The sequence below is a fragment of the Aotus nancymaae genome, unplaced genomic scaffold, assembly GCF_030222135.1.
Source record: "Aotus nancymaae isolate 86718 unplaced genomic scaffold, 86718_ANA_hifiasm-v0.15.2.pri h1tg000010l, whole genome shotgun sequence".
Taxonomy (NCBI): Eukaryota; Metazoa; Chordata; class Mammalia; order Primates; family Aotidae; genus Aotus; species Aotus nancymaae.
The window spans coordinates 20784012-20797921 of record NW_026988421.1 but is presented as its reverse complement, the minus strand read 5'-3'; the positions used below and the strand labels follow the sequence as shown (position 1 = coordinate 20797921).

Genomic DNA, 13910 nt, shown 5'->3' with positions numbered 1-13910 from the left:
TCACTCAACTATTTGCTGTTATTCCATTTTTAGGGTTAACTTAACAGCCTGTTGCTTTATTCTTACTTTTTTAACCATGAATGAATAGCTTGGTAAGAATGATACAGTAAAATGAACATATATTTCTTAGGGAGAGGGATCACTATTGGAGCCACATTTTTCCACTGCATAAGTTCTCCTAAGAGTAGATTGGGAAATTGTAGAAATTATGTTAGTTTCTTGAAACTAAGATGTTACTTTCAGATTATTGCATCAGGACTCTAAATTCTTCATTCAATAAATATTTTAATTCTTGTTGATACTAAACACTATGGGGGATACAACAATAGATCAGAAATAGATCCTTTTTCTCAAGGAATATTTAGTCAATGGAGAAGACACACTGTGTGCTTAAATAACCACAGTAAAAAGTACAAATTAAGAGCTGTGGTAGCTCAGAGGAAAGATTAGTTTTGACTTAAGAGGTGTGAGAATTAGGGAAGATATGAATCTTATAAAATTTGTTAAACAGGCCAGGCGTGGATGGCTCACACCTGTAATCCCAGCACTTTGGGAGGCTGAGGCAGGCGGATCATGAGGTAAGGAGTTCAAAACCAGCCTGACCAATATGGTGAAACCCTGTCTCTACTAAAAATGCAAAAATTAGCTGGGTGTGGTAGCACGTGCCTGTAGTCCCAGCTACTCAGGAGGCTGATGCAGGAGAATCACTTGAACCCGGGAAGCGGAGGTTGCAGTGAGCCGAGATAGCGCCACTGTACGCCAGACTGGGCGACAGAGCAAGACTCTGTTTCAAAAAAAAAAATTTGTTGAACACTTAGAAAAAGGAAACTTCTGATTCTATAAATGAAAGTTTATAGATTGATTATATTAGGACAGCTTATATGAGAAATTATCATTTTTTATTATTGTGTCTTCTGGCCTGTTAGACCATTGGCTCCTTGATAGTGAGAATCATTTATTTTTGTCTTCCTGTTTCTAGAACTTTTTACTTGATTGATGCTTATTGTACGCTTTTTGAGAGATGAATCAACTAGGAACCTAGAATTTTCCATAAAAAATCAAGACAAGTACTTCATATTATTTGTTTAATGTAACATAGGTGCTGCAGTCTTTACATGAGCTTCAAAATGTTAAAAATATTCATAAAGCATCCATAGCTGCTAAGTAACACCAATGAAATTTTCATTTCAGATACAGTTAGTGATTTAATGGGGAGGAGAACAAATACAATCCTTCAAAATAAAATTGTAGACTAAAGTAGTAAGTGTCAAAATAGGAGATAGCAGAGAGTCTTCAGATTTCTCTCATGAGATTCAATAACAAAGATCCTTTTAAAAATGAAACTATGTGATTTATACTTTGGAACTAGGTTACTTTATGATCTTATCAAATGCTGTTTCTAAAAGTGCTACACTCATAGTAAAACTATACGTATAACTATGCATAATCAGTCCTCAAAATAGATTGCCATGTGCATTTGGCAAAGATTGAATTTTGACTACAGTCTTACCGGTGGGATCTTACTGTAAAGCAGTTCCAGACCTTATTTCAAGGTGTGGGGAACTAGTTGTCTACTTAGTTGAAAATACTTTTCTCAAACACTAGGTAGTTTGAAATAAAGTACCTGGCCGGATGTGGTGGTCCACGCCTGTAATCCTAGCACTTTGGGAGGCTGAGGCAGGTGGATCACGAGGCCAGGAGTGCAAGACCAGCCTGGCCAACATAGTGAAACCCTGTCTTTACTAAAAATACAAAAATTAGCTAGGCATGATGGCGGGCGCCTGTAGTCCCAGCTAGTTGGAGGGCTGAGGCAGGAGAATCACTTGAACCTGGGAGTCAGAGGTTGCAGTGAGCCGATTATCATGCCCCTGTACTCCAACCTGGGCGACACAGTGAGACTCTGTCTCCAAAATAAATAAATAAATAAATAAATGCTAGTTCTACCATAAAATATACACACATCTTATATAAAAAGTTAAAATTTATCAAAACTTAGGCACACAGAGACCATACATGGCACTGTCACAGTTGAGAGAAATGTAAATAAATTTAAAAAGGCTGTATTAAATCATAGCTGCATAAAATTAACTGTAGTACATACTGTAGTCTTGTATTAATCATGTAGCCACCTCTTGTTGCTGTTGCCGTGAGCTTAAGTGTTCAGAATATTTACTTAAAAAGCTGTGTGATGCTAATCATCTGTGTGAACAGTTCACCTTTTCTGTAAATTGCATATTTCAGTAAAAAGCGACCTCTCACTATTCTCGTGTATCTTTCTGTCTAGTACAGTACTGTAAACCTTGAATAACACCATGAGACAAAAAGTGCTGCTAGTGATGCTTTCAAGAAGCAGAGAAAAGTCATGACATCCTAAGAAAAAGTTGAATTGCTTGATATGTACCATCGATCGAGGTCTGCAGCTGCTGTTGCCACCATTTCAAACAAATGATTCATCTTGTAAACAGAAGACATAAATTTATGGTATTAATAAATACAGTACATTACTGTATATGTGTTTTTCTTAATATTTTCTTTAGCTTGCTTTATTGTGGGAGTACAGTACATAATACATATAATATACAAAATATTTGTTAATCTACTGTTTATGCTATCAGTAAGGCTTCCAGTCAACAGTAGGCTATTAATATTTGGGGAGAGTTGAAAGTTATACATAGATTTTTTTTTTTTTGACTGTGTGGGAGGCTGGTGTCCCTAACCTCCCATGTTCAAGGGTCATCTGTATATAATGCTAGTGACAGGGAGGATCAAAAGCTTTGAAGGATATAACATCTCATCTAAAGTGATTTTATTTATTTATTTTTTGAGACAGTATTGCTCTGTCACCCAGGCTGGAGTACAATGGCGTGATCTTGGCTCACTGCAACCTCCGCCTCTCCGGTTCAAGCCATTCTCCTGCCTCAGCCTCCCAGGTAGCTGGGACTACAGGCATGCACCACTGTATCCCGCTAATTCTTGTGTTTTTAGTAGAGATGGGGTTTCACCATGCTGGCCAGGCTGGTCTCGAACTCCTGACATGAAGTGATCTGCCCGCCTTGGCCTCCCAAAGTGCTGAGATTACAAATGTGAGCCACTGCGCCTGGCTGAAATTTTTATATAAGGTACGTAAATATAGGTTAAATGAAAAGCAAAGTTAAAAGAGCAAGGGCATTCAAATTCTACCTGCTGTTGTCAATTTGGGGAAGTTGGTAAACTTTTCTAGGTCTTGTTTTCCTCATCTGCAAGATGGAGGTAATAGTTCCCTCACTAAGGTAGTGGTGAGTATTAAATAGAATAAATATGTAAATCACTTAGCATGATGTCTTGTATATCATTAGTGCTTTTAAAATAGTAGCTGCTAATGAAGCATGAAATACTGATTTGGAAATATTTGATTTGAAATTGAAAAAGAATAAAAACCTTAAATACTGTCATAATCAAGGATAATTTTGTCCTTTTTTTTTTTTTTTTTGGTTCTATGAAGTTTGTATTGAAGCAGTACTGAAGTCCAGTGATTCTGAAGTGCTGTGTACCATAAGCCCAAAGGCTCACAAGTGCTGACTAATGAGACGTAGTACTTTTCACTCCAAAGACAGCACAATGGAATTTCCACCAGATCACTTTTTGTGATAGATATTTAAAAAGCCATGCTATTCTAATGTGCCAGCATAATACAGATAGCTAGTTCACAGTAGCTAAATAAATATTATTCATTATCTTTCTATTTACCTTTAGGGCAGTTGTAAGAGTCATGCTATTAACAGATCATTTATATGTTTAAAACTGAATAATACAGGTAACTTAAAATTTACAAGTAAATTTACCAAATTAACACATTTTAGCAATCGTATGAGTAATATTAGGCTTAGACAGTTTTACATAATGTAATTGGAGACTTGGCTTCTAGCATATGACTTTGGACAAGCCGCTTGGCTCTCTCAGCCTCAGATTGCTCCTCTGTAAATGCACACTGTAACACAGAATTAGTACATAGAATTGTCATGATGATCAAATGAGTTCTAGTGGTTATGTGGGGAAATCTATTAAAATCAGGTGCTAGCATTTTCCAAATTTATACGTTTGGGTCCCATTCTAGGTCTTCTAAATCAGAACCTCTGTAGGTTGAGGCCTAGATAATTTTTTAATGTATCCATAAATAAAAACTATTTTATAAATGAAAATTTGTATGAACACCACCTTGTAATGTTCTTTGAATCTTAAGTATTTGGGGACTAATACAGAGAGAAACTTGTCATGCTACTTACTGTATGACTTAGGAAAATAAGAAAAGATAGTTATGGGCAAAAAATCTCATTGCAAAATGAGAAGTGAGATAGCATCACAGAATCAGAAATGAAAAACAGTGTAAATTCTAGAGACTTCTCTGTGGAAAAAAAAATTGTTTCATATGTATCCCCAGAGAATATCTTAGGAGTGTCTTTAAGTGGTAAGGTAAAAATTAGTATGTTTAAAATCAGACTCAGCTAGTGAGAACTATCCCATTAGAAAGAAACATAGTATTACTATACTTTAAAAAGATTTATCTAAATATAATATGATACTTTCTCAAGTTATAAGGTATGGCTGTGTCCCCACCCAATTCCCATCTTGAATTGTAGCTCCCATAATTCCCATGTGTTGTGGGAGGGTCCCAGTGGGAGATAATTAAATCATGGGAGCAGTTTCCCTCATACTGTTCTTGTGGTAAGGAATAAGTCTCACGAGATCTGATGATTTTATAAGGGGTTTCCCCTTTCATTTGACTCTCATTCTCTCTGGTCTGCTGCCATGTAAGACATGCCTTTCCCCTTCCACCATGATTATGAGGCCTCCCCAGCCACATAGAACTATGAGTCCATTAAATCTCTTTTTCTTTATGAATTACCCAGTCTTGGGTATGTCTTTATCAGCAGCATGAAAATGGACTAATACAGTAAATTGGTATCAGGAGTGGGGTGCTGCTCTAAAGATACCTGAAAATGTGGATGCTGCTTTGGAACTGGGTAACAGGCTGGAACCATTTGGAGGTCTCAGAAGAAGACAGGAAAATGTAGGAAAGTTTGGAAATTTCTAGAGGCTTGTTGAATGGCTTTGACCAAAATGCTCACAATGATATGAACAATGAAATCCAGGCTGAGGTTGTCTTAGATGGAGATTAGGAATGTGCTGGGAACTGGAGTAAAGGTGACTCTTGTTATGTTTTAGCAAAGAGACTTCCAGCCCTTTGCCCCTGCCCAAGAGATTTGTAGAACTTTGAACTTGAGAAAGATGATGTAGGGTATCTGGCAGCAGAAATTTCTAAGCAGCAAAGCATTCAGGAGGTGACTTGGTGCTTTCAAAAGCATTCAATCTTGAAAGGGAAACAGAGCATAAAAGTTTGGAAAACTTGCAGCCCGATGATGCAATAGAAAAGGAAAACCCATTTTCTGGGGAGAAATTCAAGCTGGCTGCAGACATTTGCATAAGTAACGAGCCAAATGTTAATTGCCAAAACAATGGGGAAAATGTCTCCAGGGCATGTCGGAGAACTTTGTGCCAGCCCATCCCATCACAGGCCCAGAGGTGTGGAGGATAAAATGGTTTCATGGGTTGGGCCCAGAGTCCCCCTGCTATGTGCAGCCTAGGGACTTGATACCTTGTGTCCCAATCACTCTAGCCATAGCTAAACGGGGCCAAGTTACAGCTCAGGCTGTGGCCTCAGAGGGTGCAAGCCCCAAGCCTTGGCAGCTTCCACATGGTTTTGTGCGTGTGGATGCAGAGAAGTCAAGAATTGAGATTTGGGAACCTCCACTTAGATTTAAGATGTATGGAAATGCCTGGATGTCCAGGCAGAAGTTTGCTGCCGGTGTGGGGCCCTCATGGAGAACCTCTGCTAGGACAGTGCAGAAGGGAAATGTGGAGTTGAAGCGTTCCCACTGGGGTGCTGCATAGTGGAGCTGTGAAAAGAGGGTCACTGTCCTCTAGACCCCAGACTGGTAGATCCACTGACAGCTTGCACCATGTGCCTAGAAAGACGCAGACACAACGCCAGCCTGTGAAAGCAGCCACGGGGGTGCTGTATCCTAGAAAACCACAGGGACAGAGTTGCTCCAGACCGTAGGAATTCACTTCTTGCATCAGCATGACTGGATGTGAGACATGGAGTCAAAGGAGATCATTTTGGAGCTTTAAGACTTGACTCCCCTGCTGGATTTTGGACTTGCATGGGGCCTGTAGCCCCTTTGTTTTGGTCAATTTCTCCCATTTGGAATGGCTGTATTTACTCAGTGCCTGGATCCCCACTGTATCTAGGAAGTTACTAACTTGCTTTTGATTTCATAGGCTCGTAGGCAGAAGGGACTTGCCATGTCTCCACTGAGACTTTGGACTGTGGACTTTGAGTTAATGCTGAAATGAGTTAAGACTTTGGGGGACTGTTGGAAAGGCATGATTGGTTTTGAAATGTGAGGACATGAGATTTGGAGGGGCCAGGGGTGGAATGATGTGGTTTGGCTGTGTCTCCACCCACATCTCACCTTGAATTGTAGCTTCCATAATTCCCATGTGCTGTGGGAGGGACCCAGTGGGAGATAACTGAATCATGGGGGCAGTTTCCCCCATACTGTTCTCATGGTAGTAAGTCTCATGAGATCTGATGATTTTATAAGGGGTTTCCGCTTTCACTTGGCTCTCATTCTCTCTTGTCTGCCACCATATAAGACATGCCTTTCACCTTCCACCATGATTGTGAAACCTCCCCAGCCACGTGAATCCATTAAACCTCTTTTTTGTGGGGATGAGGGGGATAGATTCTGACTCTGTCACCCAGGCTGGTTGCAGTGACACGATCTCAGCTCAGTGCAACTGCTGCCTCCCAGGTTCCAGTGATTTGCATGCCTTAGCCCCACAAGTAGCTGGAATTATAGATGCGCACTACCATGCCTGGCTAATTTTTCTATTTTAGTAGAGATGGCATTTCACCATGTTGGCCAGGCTGGTCTTGAACTCCTGACCTCCAGTGATCTGCTTACCTCGGCCTCCCAAAGTGCTGGGATTACAGACATCAGCCACTGTGTCTTTATAAATTACCCAGTCTCGGGTATGTTTATATCAGCAGTGTGAAAATAAACTAATACATCAAGCCATATTATATTGCTCTCAAATGTGTTTGAATGATGTGAAAAGTGAACACTCTCATATATCAGTGGGAGTATAAGTTGGTGTTTGGAGGGCAATTTGGCAGTATCAAAATTAATATTGTCCCAGAAAGTAACTCTCAGATATACAGTCGATTGATTTTTTTGACAAGGGTGCCAATGCCATTCAGTAGGGGAGAAGATGGTCTTTTTCAGCAAATAGTTCTGGGAAAACTGGATGTACTCATGCAAAAGAAATGAAGTAAGACCATTGTACAACTTACAAAAATAAACTCAAAATGGATCAAAGGCCTAAATAAAGAGCTAAAACCATGAGACTCAGAAGAAAACAGAGGGAAATCTTCATGATACCAGATTTGACAATGATTTCTTGGATGTGACACCAAAAAACAGGCAGCAATAGGAAAAATAGATAATTGAACTTCACCAAAATTAAAAACATTGATGAGGATGTGGAGAAATTAGAAATTGCTGCTGGGAATGCAAAATGGTGCGGCTACTATGGAAAAACTATACAGTGGTTTCTCCAAAAGTTAAACATAGTACAAAATTTCTATAAATACTCACAAAGAAGTATATACAAATGCATCATTATAATAGTGAAGTATTGGGGAAATCTATATATCTGTTGTAGAGAATTTGCTAAATAGTGATATATCCATACAATGGAACACTGTGCGACCATTTAAAAATAAGTTAGATGGCTCTATAATCTTGAAATAGAACGTATTCTGGGGTATAACATTAAGTAGAACAAAGCAAGATGTGGAGAAGTGTGCATTCCACAATTTTTGTAAAAACAGGAAATGTATAGAAAAAAATCACAAGGTGGCAAAAGTAGTTCTTTCTAGAAAGGAGTTCAAGGTTGAGAAGAAGACTAACTTTGTTGAATGGACTCCTTTTTACAGTTGGCTTTTTATTTATTTTTTTATTCTTGAGACAGAGTCTTGCTCTGTTGCCCAGGCTGAAGTGTAGTAGCATGGACATGGCTCACTGCAGCCTCAACCTCCTGGGTTCCAGTGATCCTCCAGCCTAGCCTCTCAAGTAGCTGGGACCACAGGCCCACGCCATCATGCCTAATTTTTAATTTTTTTTTTTCTAGAGACAAGGTCTTGCTATGTTGCCCAGGCTGGTCTCAAGCTCCCGGGCTTCCCAAAGTGCTGAGATTACAAGTGTAAGTCATCATGTCCAGCCCAGTTTGGCTTTTTCTCTACCATTCAATTGTTTACTGTATACAGGTATAACTTATTTTATAAGTAAATTGAAAAAAATATATACAGTAGTGTTCTTTCATAGAGAGAGCTTTCATATCACCTCTGTCTACCTAGAAAGTAAGATATAGGTACCCCCTCCCTCTTGAGGAAAACACCAAAGAATCACTGCTTATAAGATATCTGCTTCGGCCTAATGGTCCATGCCAGGGGTTCCCATCCCCTGGGCCCTGGACCAGTACCTGTTAGGAACTGGGCTGTGTGGCAGGCAAGTGAGCATTACCACCTGAGCTCCACTTCCTGTCAGATCAGTGGTAGCATTAGGTTCTCATAGGGGCCCAAACCCTGTTGTGAACTGCACATGCAAGAAATCTAGATTGCACACTCCTTATGAGGATGTAGTGCCTGATAATCAGAGCCACAGTTTCATCAGGAAACCATCTCTTTTTCTCCCCCTCCCCAAAGTCTGATCCCTATTCTGCGGAAAAATTGTCTTCCCTGGTGCCAAAAAGATTGGGGACCAATGGTCTATGCTAATAAATGTTTAGGATAATACATTAGCTTTCTTAAAGTGCAGCCTCCTGTGCATGAAGATATGTGGTTACTTTGACAAATAGCTTATATCAAAAACGTAAATAAGTGAATATTTTTATTTTTAAGCCTGAAATAGCTTATATCAAAAACGTAAATAAGTGAATATTTTTATTTTTAAGCCTGAAAACCATTTCAGAGGTTATATTTGATAGTATAGAGAGTAAGTGACTCAAATGAAAGGAACTAAAGTCCATTCAAAGACAGAGTTGCAGAAGTTGAAGTAGAAAAGGTGAATTTCCTTAGAGCTTGAAGAAATCAGGGTTCAAACGGAGTGCAGGAACAACCATAAATATAGCACGTTCTGTTAAGATATAAATAATAGGCCTTCAAGAATTTGTCCTGAGGTGGGTAAAATACCTGGTTTAGAAAATGGGGAAAAAAAAAAAAAACACATGGGAATAACTATGCAAACACAATAGGAAAAATAGAGCTTTACGTTCGTTAGTGAGCAAATACAGCTTCCCAGTAGTACAGTAAATACATGCCAGATGGCTGAGAGCATAAGATCATAGCAGAATGGGGAAAAATCAACTGAACAATATACCATAGTGATCTCTCTACATTTTCACATTCAGTTCAGTAGTAACAAAAAGAATGCTCTTGGGTTCACTTTCAAGTAGATGAATTTACATAATGCCAGTTTCTGCTTGGGCATAATGTAGATTTTTTGGTGGTGGTTGTGGCAAATGATAATGGAATATAAAACAGCTTTTTTCATTGAACATTTCTCGTTTATCTTTTTGGTTGTAACTGTTAGAAACTGTTTATCTGGATTCTGTAAAGGTCACTGCTATGTGTTTAAATTTTATGTCTGCATTTCCAGTAATACTCATTAGAAATCTAGTACATATACTGTAATATCCAAGACTATTGTTTTTCTATTAATAAACTTAATGTAGTACATTTTTTCTCATAGGATGGTACTTATGAATGTGTTTTTATAGCTTGGTTTTGCTCATTCTTCTTAGCTTTAAAAAACACTTAGTAATTGGAACCTTTACTTACCATCAGCAGTCTTAATTTTCACTGTGAAGTTAATAATAATAGAATGACTCATTTTCCTTGAGGATTATTGTTCTCATCAATATGTGAAATAAGGGCAGGTAAAATTACCCTAGAACAGAAACTCCAATTCTAACGTATACACTGGTGATGAGAGTATTAATAAGTTTAACTTTTATAGAAGGCATTTTGTCAGAGATTAAATGTGCCTACTACTTGACTTGTAAGTTACATTTCTAGAAATTTACATTTTAGTTCCAAAAAATGCAGTTGTATGTATGAAGATGTTCATTATAGCAGAGTTGGTAATGATAAGAAAACAAACCAACCTGTGAATGGGAGATGTGTATGGCATAATTATGCACAGCGGCCTTTGAATAATGAGGTCATTCTACGTGTACTGACTTAGAATAAAATGTCCACTATAAGTTTTTTGAAAACTAAGCCGTAGAACAGAATATGCAATATAGTAGGTTTTTAAAAGTATGAACAAGAAAGTTTCTGTTTATATATGCTGAGAAAATGTATGAAAGATATTCCTGACTTTGATTAAAATTTATTTTGGAGAAATGGTATGTAAATATGAGTATGTGTTACTTTTATAATACATTTTCAGAAATCAAGAATGTAGTATAAAGATTAAGAGCTGTAACTCTGAGTAACAAGATATTTTAGTGCTATCAGATAATGCTGATATTATTTGTATGTAATAGAGGAAGTCTTGAGTTTAGAGTTAGAAGCCCCAGATTGATAATCTGGGACTGTCACTCAGCTAGCTGCAGGATCTTGGGAGAAAGCCAGTTTTCTCATTCTGTTTTTTTTTTTTTTTTTTTTTGAGACGGAGTCTTACCCTATTGCCTAAGCTGGAGTGCAATGGCGCGATCCTGGCTTATTGCAACCTCTGCCTCCCGGGTTCAAGCAATTCTCCTGCTTCAGCCTCCTAAGTAGCTGGGATTACAGGCATGTGCCACCACACCCAGCTAATTTTTTGTATCTTTAGTAGAGATGGGTTTCACCATGTTGGTCAGGCTGGTCTCAAACTCCTGACCTTGTGATCCCCCTTGGCCTTGGCCTCCCAAAGTGCTGAGATTACAGGTGTGAGCCACTGCGCCCAGCAGTTTTCTCATTCTTAAATGAAACTCATGTAAAATGTTTACCTCTAGTAAGTGCCCAATAATATTAGCTGTTGTAATGCTGCTGAAATCTTTCTTGATTGACATGTCGATCTGGAAAAAGTATCAGACAAGAAACAGGAATAAGTTATGGTGATAAAAACATGGGCAGGTGTAGTCAAAATATTTTATGGAACTGTTGAACTTCTTGCCCAGGTGTTCTGAATTATGGTATTGTGTGACCTTAGAAAATAGTGGTAAACCCATCTGTTTACATAAGCCACTCAGCTGCTTATCACTATTACTATTACCCTTAATTTCAGAAATATTACATGTGGTACTTCTTGAATGTTAATTTGCTGAGAAATATGCATGTTTTGGGATAAGTACTGAGTACAGTGTTCTATATTTGGCAGTTGATAAAAAATGTGGATTGCCAAGTTTCATAAGTTATTTGGTGATGGTATTATCTAAGATTCAGCTTTTAATGAATATTTATAATAATATCTTTCCTTGATTTTTTCTTCTAAGAAAATCCCAGATTAAAACAAAAATGGGTAAACAAAGTGTAAGTGAGTAACTATGGCAGCTCAACTGTCCAACAACAAAGAGCAGGCATCAGAAGACTTTGATTCCAGTCCTAACTCAGCAACTTAGTAACTGTGTGTCCTTGAGTAAATTCCTTCACTTTTCTAAGCCACAAGCCAGATCTTAGTCTATGTAATGGAGCTATGAATTTTAAAAGTTGTTTTGAGCATAAAATGAAATAAAGGATGTAAAAGTGCATTATAAACTTGAAGACACTATGCTGGTAGAGATTACACAGCTCCTTCTAATCAAGACTTTCTTTGCATAGTTTATTTTAATACATGACACAAAAGCTCATGATATAAATTTTCTCAATGGAATAAGACAATAATGGTCAAATGAAATGTAAATCCATGACAACCACTGTGATATCTTTTGGCCTAGCTAATGTGCAGACTAATATATAATGCCTGTGGTAGCATATGTATGAGTTTGTGACCTGAAGGCTATTGTATTGCAAACAGATTTTTATAAGTCAGCAAAGACATCTGAAACCACATCACAATTCCAGTGTTCTTAATAATTACCTGCATCACTGCTGCACTTCCTCAGCTCCAAGAGCTTAGGGACAGCTTTAATCCTCAAACTAACAATTCACAACAGGTTCTGATGATACTCAAATGTATATAATTTTAGTTCCATGAAGAAATTGCATACTAGAGTTACTTTCATTTTGCATTTGCACACTTTCTTTTCTTACATTGAATGGTATGTTTTCTAATCAACTGATTTTTTTAATGATTAATTTTAGGCATGAACATAATATTTACAAAAGCAAGAAGTGCAAGTGAAAACTGCAAAGAATAGGAGAATTAATATCAACCCCCTTTTATATTGGGAATTAAAACTATTTTGAAGATGACAGCACAGCCGAAGTAAGGGTTTTTTCTCCCTGTCACAAACAGTAGTAGGCATTAATAAATTTTAGAAGTAGGAAAATACCTTTTCTTATGCTTGGGGAAGAAATGGAGTTTTTTTACAAAATAATTATAGGACTTCGAGTAAAAAGTGAAAAAGTTTGTGGTTTAGAGTATTAATTTGCTCTAAGAGTTAGTTAATAGAAGGAAATGCGAAATGAACAAATCGTATTTGTCTAATCAACACTGAATAGATTCCTCAAAGTATTGAATTTGAAACAATTGGTACAAATTTAAATTGTAAGATCTCTGTAACAAGTAAAACTTAATGAAGTTGCTTTTTAGCCCACCTTTCTCAAAAGTACCCTTACCATGCACCTGGAGCAAAAGCAGAACTCTTTCTTTTTATTGGTCATCTTTAGCCACCACAGGGACTATTTATTTGGGCAGTGGCTATACTAATGGGAAGGTGGGATTATAATTAGATTAATTTTGGTTCTTTCTAGACCCATGCCTTTATTAGAAAGTTACTTGGATTCCTGTGGTCGGTGATATAGGAAAACTCTAGGTTCTTAACAATTTCCAATTATTTCCTCAAGAGTTCCTTTGGTCGCAAAATTTTTTGATGCCTTTGTTGACAAGAGATGGACTGGGGATAGTGACCCAGTGTATTTCTTCTTACCCCCAATTCTCCCCATATCAACCCTTTCTCTACCCCACTCTGCACTTTTCTAATTGGGTATTATATGACAACTAACGCTTCTCTGCATTGAGTATATTATATTGTTACTTATCTAAAAATAGTTGCCAGTAATTTTCCCTAAAAGTTCTGGAAAATTTGTATTCCTTAAAGATGCAGGAAAACCATTTTACTGACCAAGAGGTGTTTTTTCAAACACTCAAAGTTGACAGCTAATGCTTTCAAACTCCTGGCCTCAAACAGTCCTCCTGCCTGAGCCTCCCAAAGTGCTGGAATTATGGGCTGAGCCACCACTCCTAGCCTGGAACTAATGCTTTAGATTTGGTGCTTAAACATTATTGTTCTTTGGAGTCACTTGGTGCTTCAGAATTATTCATGTTTAGGTCTCACTGCTGAGATTCTGATTTACATGGTGTGGGGTGCAGTCTGGGTTTTTTTTTTTTTTTTTTTTAAGCTCTTCATCTGATTCTAATTTGCAATAAAGTTTGAAAACCATTACTCTGGTCAATAAAACAAAACTAGGCAAAACTCCAGGAAGGCAGGGAGCTTATTCTCTACTGAGACCCCAGCATGTAAAAGGGTAAATAGTAGGCACTCAACAAATATTTTTTGTTAAGTGAAAGAATGTACTTTTTAGGAATCATTATAATTTAAAGAATAAACCAAGCACTGATTCTTTGAAATAAACTATAGAAGCTAATGATAAGTTTGTA

The 13910-nt window shown here is 37.7% G+C and overlaps 1 protein-coding gene across 8 annotated transcripts in view; it reads left to right on the top strand.

Annotated features, from left to right (window-relative positions):
• ADD3 (adducin 3) overlaps nucleotides 1–13910 on the top strand; it is a 137980-nt gene that overhangs the window by 45435 nt on the left and 78635 nt on the right. Inside the window, exon 1 of one of the 8 annotated variants that reach the window (XM_064373886.1) lies at nucleotides 3102–3119. The exons of 6 other annotated variants lie outside the window; for them this stretch is intronic. The gene's annotated coding sequence lies outside the window, so the exon portion shown is untranslated. Of the gene's footprint in view, nucleotides 1–3101; nucleotides 3120–8288; nucleotides 8308–13910 lie in introns of those variants that run through there. One more of the 8 variants, XM_064373887.1, reaches the window with a different exon arrangement.